Here is a 9,264-nt window from a genome sequence, read left to right as displayed (position 1 = left end):
TCTACAGGGAGGACCCCCCCCACCTCGTTATAAAGGACACAGTGATGTCTCTACAGGGAGGACCCCCCCACCTCGTTATAAAGGACACAGTGATGATGTCTCTACAGGGAGAACCCCCCCACCTCGTTATAAAGGACACAGTGATGTCTCTACAGGGAGGACCCCCCCACCTCGTTATAAAGGACACAGTGATGATGTCTCTACAGGGAGGACCCCCCACCTTGTTATAAAGGACACAGTGATGCTGATGTCTCTACAGGGAGGACCCCCCACCTCGTTATAAAGGACACAGTGATGATGTCTCTACAGGGAGGACCCCCCCACCTCGTTATAAAGGACACAGTGATGATGTCTCTACAGGGAGGACCCCCCCACCTCGTTATAAAGGACACAGTGATGATGTCTCTACAGGGAGGACCCCCCCACCTCGTTATAAAGGACACAGTGATGATGTCTCTACAGGGAGGACCCCCCCACCTCGTTATAAAGGACACAGTGATGATGATGTCTCTACAGGGAGGACCCCCCCACCTCGTTATAAAGGACACAGTGATGATGATGTCTCTACAGGGAGGACCCCCCCACCTCGTTATAAAGGACACAGTGATGATGATGTCTCTACAGGGAGGACCCCCCCACCTCGTTATAAAGGACACAGTGATGATGATGTCTCTACAGGGAGGACCCCCCCACCTCGTTATAAAGGACACAGTGATGATGTCTCTACAGGGAGGACCCCCCCACCTCGTTATAAAGGACACAGTGATGATGATGTCTCTACAGGGAGGACCCCCCCACCTCGTTATAAAGGACACAGTGATGATGTCTCTACAGGGAGGACCCCCCCACCTCGTTATAAAGGACACAGTGATGATGATGTCTCTATAGGGAGGACCCCCCACCTCGTTATAAAGGACACAGTGATGATGATGTCTCTACAGGGAGGACCCCCCCACCTCGTTATAAAGGACACAGTGATGATGTCACTACAGGGAGGACCCCCCCACCTCGTTATAAAGGACACAGTGATGATGTCTCTACAGGGAGGACCCCCCCACCTCGTTATAAAGGACACAGTGATGATGTCACTACAGGGAGGACCCCCCCACCTCGTTATAAAGGACACAGTGATGATGATGTCTCTACAGGGAGGACCCCCCCACCTCGTTATAAAGGACACAGTGATGATGTCACTACAGGGAGGACCCCCCCACCTCGTTATAAAGGACACAGTGATGATGTCACTACAGGGAGGACCCCCCCACCTCGTTATAAAGGACACAGTGATGATGTCTCTACAGGGAGGACCCCCCCACCTCGTTATAAAGGACACAGTGATGATGTCTCTACAGGGAGGACCCCCCCACCTCGTTATAAAGGACACAGTGATGATGTCTCTACAGGGAGGACCCCCCCACCTCGTTATAAAGGACACAGTGATGATGGTGTCTCTACAGGGAGGACCCCCCCCACCTCGTTATAAAGGACACAGTGATGATGTCTCTACAGGGAGGACCCCCCCACCTCGTTATAAAGGACACAGTGATGATGATGTCTCTACAGGGAGGACCCCCCCACCTCGTTATAAAGGACACAGTGATGATGTCTCTACAGGGAGGACCCCCCCACCTCGTTATAAAGGACACAGTGATGATGTGTCTACAGGGAGGACCCCCCCACCTCGTTATAAAGGACACAGTGATGATGATGTCTCTACAGGGAGGACCCCCCCACCTCGTTATAAAGGACACAGTGATGATGTCTCTACAGGGAGGACCCCCCCACCTCGTTATAAAGGACACAGTGATGATGATGTCTCTACAGGGAGGACCCCCCCACCTCGTTATAAAGGACACAGTGATGATGATGTCTCTACAGGGAGGACCCCCCCACCTCGTTATAAAGGACACAGTGATGATGTCTCTACAGGGAGGACCCCCCCACCTCGTTATAAAGGACACAGTTATGATGTCTCTACAGGGAGGACCCCCCCACCTCGTTATAAAGGACACAGTGATGATGATGTCTCTACAGGGAGGACCCCCCCACCTCGTTATAAAGGACACAGTGATGATGATGTCTCTACAGGGAGGACCCCCCCACCTCGTTATAAAGGACACAGTGATGATGATGTCACTACAGGGAGGACCCCCCCACCTCGTTATAAAGGACACAGTGATGATGTCTCTACAGGGAGGACCCCCCCACCTCGTTATAAAGGACACAGTGATGATGTCTCTACAGGGAGGACCCCCCCCCTCATTATAAAGGACACAGTGATGATGATGTCTCTACAGGGAGGACCCCCCCACCTCGTTATAAAGGACACAGTGATGATGTCTCTACAGGGAGGACCCCCCCACCTCGTTATAAAGGACACAGTGATGATGTCTCTACAGGGAGGACCCCCCCCCTCATTATAAAGGACACAGTGATGATGATGTCTCTACAGGGAGGACCCCCCCACCTCGTTATAAAGGACACAGTGATGATGTCTCTACAGGGAGGACCCCCCCACCTCGTTATAAAGGACACAGTGATGATGTCTCTACAGGGAGGACCCCCCCACCTCGTTATAAAGGACACAGTGATGTCTCTACAGGGAGGACCCCCCCACCTCGTTATAAAGGACACAGTGATGTCTCTACAGGGAGGACCCCCCACCTCGTTATAAAGGACACAGTGATGATGTCTCTACAGGGAGGACCCCCCCACCTCGTTATAAAGGACACAGTGATGATGATGTCTCTACAGGGAGGACCCCCCCACCTCGTTATAAAGGACACAGTGATGTCTCTACAGGGAGGACCCCCCACCTCGTTATAAAGGACACAGTGATGATGTCTCTACAGGGAGGACCCCCCCACCTCGTTATAAAGGACACAGTGATGTCTCTACAGGGAGGACCCCCCCACCTCGTTATAAAGGACACAGTGATGATGATGTCTCTACAGGGAGGACCCCCCCCACCTCGTTATAAAGGACACAGTGATGATGATGTCTCTACAGGGAGGACCCCCCCACCTCGTTATAAAGGACACAGTGATGATGATGTCTCTACAGGGAGGACCCCCCACCTCGTTATAAAGGACACAGTGATGATGATGTCTCTACAGGGAGGACCCCCCCACCTCGTTATAAAGGACACAGTGATGATGTCTCTACAGGGAGGACCCCCCCACCTCGTTATAAAGGACACAGTGATGATGATGTCTCTACAGGGAGGACCCCCCCACCTCGTTATAAAGGACACAGTGATGATGTCTCTACAGGGAGGACCCCCCCACCTCGTTATAAAGGACACAGTGATGATGTCTCTACAGGGAGGACCCCCCCACCTCGTTATAAAGGACACAGTGATGATGTCTCTACAGGGAGGACCCCCCCACCTCGTTATAAAGGACACAGTGATGATGTCTCTACAGGGAGGACCCCCCCCACCTCGTTATAAAGGACACAGTGATGATGTCTCTACAGGGAGGACCCCCCCACCTCGTTATAAAGGACACAGTGATGATGTCTCTACAGGGAGGACCCCCCCACCTCGTTATAAAGGACACAGTGATGATGGTGTCTCTACAAGGAGGACCCCCCCACCTCGTTATAAAGGACACAGTGATGTCTCTACAGGGAGGACCCCCCCACCTCGTTATAAAGGACACAGTGATGATGTCTCTACAGGGAGGACCCCCCCACCTCGTTATAAAGGACACAGTGATGATGATATCTCTACAGGGAGGACCCCCCCACCTCGTTATAAAGGACACAGTGATGATGATGTCTCTACAGGGAGGACCCCCCCACCTCGTTATAAAGGACACAGTGATGATGTCTCTACAGGGAGGACCCCCCCACCTCGTTATAAAGGACACAGTGATGATGTCTCTACAGGGAGGACCCCCCCACCTCGTTATAAAGGACACAGTGATGTCTCTACAGGGAGGACCCCCCCACCTCGTTATAAAGGACACAGTGATGACTCTACAGGGAGGACCCCCCACCTCGTTATAAAGGACACAGTTATGATGATGTCTCTACAGGGAGGACCCCCCCACCTCGTTATAAAGGACACAGTGATGCGGCCGGGTAGCACAGCGGACTAAGCGTCTGTCTACCACCGCAGAGACACTGGTATCAAATCCGGCTGTCAGCGTTGCCTCCGGCTTGGACGACCGTCCATACTGACACAATTGGCAGAGTCAGCGGGAGGGAAGCCGGTGGGGTGGTAATCTGGTCGTTGTAAACATCGACTCCTACAGGTCGGTCAGGGCGCCTGCACAGCGAGGGAGGGAGATGGTGGGGGTAGTGTGACCTCCCACACGTTACACTTCACCAATGAGAGTCCTCGCTGCCAGGTGAAAAGAGGCCGCTGGCTGTCTCCTATGCATCGGAGGAAGCATGTGATAGACTTCAGGGCTCCCTAGACCGGCCAGTGGGGGCAACGACCAAGAAGGGGAGGGGGGAATTGGCATAATGACAAAAAAATTGGGATGGGAGGAAAATACAGAAAATAGGATGAGAAAAAGTGGTTACAAAAAAAAGGACCCAGTGATGATGATGTCTCCAGCAGGGAGGACCACCCCTGATATTTGTATATAAAATCACAGCTTGTTGAGCCATGTTGTGTTTCATAGACTTCCTGTGGCAGAGGAAGAGCCACTTCAACAGAAATTGAATGAAATTGTAAACAATAACGGTAGACCCCCTCAAATGACACTTATGTTTCATTAGCACAAAATCAATAGACAGCTGATTTTATTGCCTTGTCTCCATTAGCTATGTTCGGCCTGGCTGGGCCAGATTTGGTATGGTATGGTTGGGTTTGCGTCTCCATTGCGTTTCTTGTAAACTCTCTGGTTGCTAGGCAACCTTTAAAGATTCACACCAACAACTGTGGTACACGAGCTAAAACATGATGATACAACAGTCCAGGTTGTGAAAGGTGTCTGTCTGTCTCAGCCAGGTCTGTCCAGGTTGTGAAAGGCGTCTGTCTCAGCCAGGTCTGTCCAGGTTGTGAAAGGTGTCTGTCTCAGCCAGGTCTGTCCAGGTTCTAAAGACAATGGTGTCAGACAGGCTAAAGCACGGCTGAACCCTGGCTAGTGGAGACAAAGCCACAGCGTGACTAAACCCTGGCTAGTGGAGACAAAGCTACAGCGCGGCTAAACCCTGGCTATTGGAGACAAAGCACATATCTCTATAGTATTAGTACTGTGTGTATCACACAAAAGTAGCCTCTAGTAAATAGCTGTAAATAGAATTGCTAGCAGGAATGACTACGATAACATGAGCTACTCAGAAACCTTCCACCTATCTTGATGAAAAGGTGTTCTCTGTTTGGACACATGTGAACCGTGAAGCCGCTACCCTCATACCAAAGATAGTAGATGAGAAGAGACAACGCATTCAAAGCAGTACCAGTGGGGTGGAAATGGAACACTTCCGGTTTCCTAAGTTGGCACTGGCCCTATTCGTTCACTGTGAGATTGCTGGTATCCTATAGTGGGGGGGAGGAGCAATAAGCCAGCCAATGCCGAGCCTTATGTAGCTCACATGATGAATTACAGGAAATGAGGAGTAGTTGTGTCATCTCCGTTCTGAAGTGTCTCTGCTTATACTCAGTGATAAGCCCCCCCCCCCCCCCCCCACACACACACGCCTCCCTCTCCTTGTGAAGCAACTGAGAACCTGCACTGCATACTTTTAAATGAAAACAGGAGGTGGAGAGAGATAGCGTTAGCCTGTATAGCTCATCAGGAGGTGGAGAGAGCTAGTGTTAGCCTGTAGAGCTCATCAGGAGGTGGAGAGAGCTAGTGTTAGCCTGTAGAGCTCATCAAGAGGTGGAGAGAGCTAGCGTTAGCCTGTAGAGCTCATCAAGAGGTGGAGAGAGCTAGCGTTAGCCTGTAGAGCTCATCAGGAGGTGGAGAGAGCTAGCGTTAATCTGTAGAGCTCATCAAGAGGTGGAGAGAGCTAGCGTTAGCCTGCAGAGAGAGCTAGCGTTAGTCTGTAGAGCTCATCAAGAGGTGGAGAGAGCTAGCGTTAGTCTGTAGAGCTCATCAAGAGGTGGAGAGAGCTAGCGTTAGCCTGTAGAGCTCATCAAGAGGTGGAGAGAGCTAGCATTAGCCTGTAGAGAGAGCTAGCGTTAGCCGGTAGAGCTCATCAAGAGGTGGAGAGAGCTAGCGTTAGCCTGTAGAGAGAGCTAGCGTTGGCCGGTAGAGCTCATCAAGAGGTGGAGAGAGCTAGCGTTAGCCTGTAGAGCTCATCAGGAGGTGGAGAGAGCTAGCATTATCCTGTAGAGCTCATCAGGAGGTGGAGAGAGCTAGCGTTAGCCTGTAGAGCTCATCAGGAGGTGGAGAGAGCTAGCGGTAGCCTGTAGAGCTCATCAGGAGGTGGGGAGAGCTAGCGTTAGCCTGTAGAGAGAGCTAGCGTTAGTCTGTAGAGCTCATCAAGCGGTGGAGAGAGCTAGCGTTAGCCTGTAGAGAGAGCTAGCGTTAGTCTGTAGAGCTCATCAAGAGGTGGAGAGAGCTAGCGTTAGTCTGTAGAGAGAGCTAGCGTTAGTCTGTAGAGCTCATCAAGAGGTGGAGAGAGCTAGCGTTAGTCTGTAGAGAGAGCTAGCGTTAGTCTGTAGAGCTCATCAGGAGGTGGAGAGAGCTAGCGTTAGCCTGTAGAGCTCATCAAGAGGTGGAGAGAGCTAGCGTTAGTCTGTAGAGAGAGCTAGCATTAGTCTGTAGAGAGAGCTAGCGTTAGTCTGTAGAGAGAGGTAGCGTTAGTCTCAAGTTCAAGTTCAAGTTCTTTAATAGTTGTCATACAGAAGTACAGAATACTTTCATACAAAATGCTTCTTACTGTTACGCTCCAGAGACTGTGCTAGACAAGATAGTATCAAATAACATAATAAGCATGTAATTTAGAAGAAGAAAAATGAGGTCACAGTGTTCGGTATAGACATATGTACAATGTTCTGAGTTACCATATAATATACAATACTATGCAGTGTACTAATGTACAGTACTATCTAGTGCAAAGCAGAAATGGGATGAGGTACAATTTTAGGTACAATTTACAGTAAGGTGTACGAGTTGTAGTGCAATCCTTCATCAATAAATATAAAGTGTGGGGAGTGGGTGCTACAGTGTGTTTGTTTAAAGTGGGTGTGTGCTATAAAGTGTGTGGAGTGGGTGCTACAGTGTGTTTGTTTAAAGTGAGTGTGTGCGTGTGGATGTGTGTGCTATGTGCGTTTGGTGGTTGTTGTTGTGTAGTGTTCATTCATTGTTCGTTTAGCAGCCTGATGGCCTGGGGATAGAAGCTTCTTCTGAGTCTTTCTGTGCTCGCCTTGAGACTCCGGTATCGCTTGCCTGACCGCAGCAGTTCAAAGAGGCAGTTGTTCGGGTGACTGGAGTCTTTAATGATTCTCTTAGCCTTGCCCGTGCAACGCTTGTTGTAAATGTTCTGGAGGGTGGGGAGCCCCCCTCCAATTGTGCGTTCGGCTGAACGTGTCACTCTTTGTAGTCTGCTTCGGTCTTGTGCAGTGCTATTCCCAAACCAGGAGGTGATGTTGCCGGTCAAGATGCTCTCTATTGTACATGAGTAGAAGTTCTTAAGGATCTTCTGACTGACTTGGAACTTCCTTAGGCGCCTGAGGAAGTAGAGGCGTTGTCATGCCTTCTTCACAACACTGTCAATGTGTGTGGTCCATGTCAAGTCCTCGGATATGTAGGCTCCGAGGTACTTAAAGCTGTTGACTCTCTCGACCGGTGCCCCGTCGATGCTGAGGGGGCTGTAGTCCTTGACCCCCGACCTCCTGAAGTCCACAATCATCTCCTTTGTTTTGCTGACGTTCAGGGAGAGGCTGTTTTCCTGGCACCATCCCGCCAGGACCTTGACCTCTTCCAGGTAGGCCCTCTCGTCGTTGGCAGAGATCAGGCCCACCACCACTGTGTCGTCAGCAAATTTGATGATTGTATTGCTACTCCGCTGAGCCACACAGTCGTGTGTGTACAGGGAGTAGAGGAGGGGACTCAGAACACAGCCCTGGGGGGCCCCTATGTTGAGGGTGATGGATGAGGAGGTGCAGTTGCCTGCTCTCACCACCTGGGGTCTGCCAGTCAGGAAGTCCAAGACCCACTGGCAGAGGTCATAGCCCAAGCCCAGGTCCCTGAGCTTGGCTATGAGTATGGAGGGGACTATGGTGTTGAATGCCGAGCTGTAGTCGATGAATAGCATTCTCACATAGTTCCCCTGCCTCTTGTCCAGGTGTGATGCTGCTGTGTGCAGCACATGGGCTATGGCGTCCTCCGTGGACCTGTTGGGGCGGTATGCAAATTGCAGGGGGTCCATGTTGATGGGGAGGGAGGAGCAGATGTAGCCCTTTACTAGCTTCTCAAAGCACTTCATGGCTATGGAGGTGAGAGCTACAGAGGGTAGTCTGTAGAGAGAGCTAGCGTTAGTCTGTAGAGAGAGCTAGCGTTAGTCTGTAGAGCTCATCAAGAGGTGGAGAGAGCTAACGTTAGCCTGTAAAGCTCAACAGGAGGTGGAGAGAGCTAGCGTTAGCCTGTAGAGCTCATCTGGAGGTGGAGAGAGCTAGCGTTAGTCTGTAGAACTCATCAAGAGGTGGAGAGAGCTAGCGTTAGCCTGTAGAGAGAGCTAGCGTTAGCCTGTAGAGAGAGCTAGCGTTAGCCTGTAGAGAGAGCTAGCGTTAGCCTGTGGAGCTCATAAAGAGGTGGAGAGAGCTAGCGTTAGTCTGCAGAGAGAGCTTGCGTTAGCCTGTAGAGCTCATCAAGAGGTGGAGAGAGCTAGCGTTAGCCTGTATAGCTCATCAAGAGGTGGAAAGAGCTAGCGTTAGCCTGTATAGCTCATAAAGAGGTGGAGAGAGCTAGCGTTAGTCTGCAGAGAGAGCTAGCGTTAGACTGTAGAGCTCATCAGGAGGTGGAGAGAGCTAGCATTAGCCTGTAGAGCTCATCAGAAGGTGGAGAAAGCTAGCATTAGCCTGTAGAGCTCATCAGGAGGTGGAGAGAGCTAGCGTTAGCCTGTAGAGCTTATTAGGAGGTGGGGAGAGCTAGTGTTAGCCTGTAGAGAGAGCTAGCGTTAGTCTGTAGAGCTCATCAAGAGGTGGAGAGAGCTAGCGTTAGCCTGTAGAGAGAGCTAGCGTTAGCCTGTAGAGCTCATCAGGAGGTGGAGAGAGCTAGCGTTAGCCTGTAGAGCTCATCAAGAGGTGGAGAGAGCTAGCATTAGTCTGTAGAGCTCATCAGGATGTGGGAGAGCTAGCGT

Source organism: Notolepis coatsorum, assembly GCF_963971535.1.
Source record: "Notolepis coatsorum genome assembly, chromosome: 7".
In the NCBI taxonomy this organism is placed as follows: Eukaryota; Metazoa; Chordata; class Actinopteri; order Aulopiformes; family Paralepididae; genus Notolepis; species Notolepis coatsorum.
The sequence above is the reverse complement of the archived record's forward strand: the minus strand, read 5'-3'. Positions refer to the sequence as shown.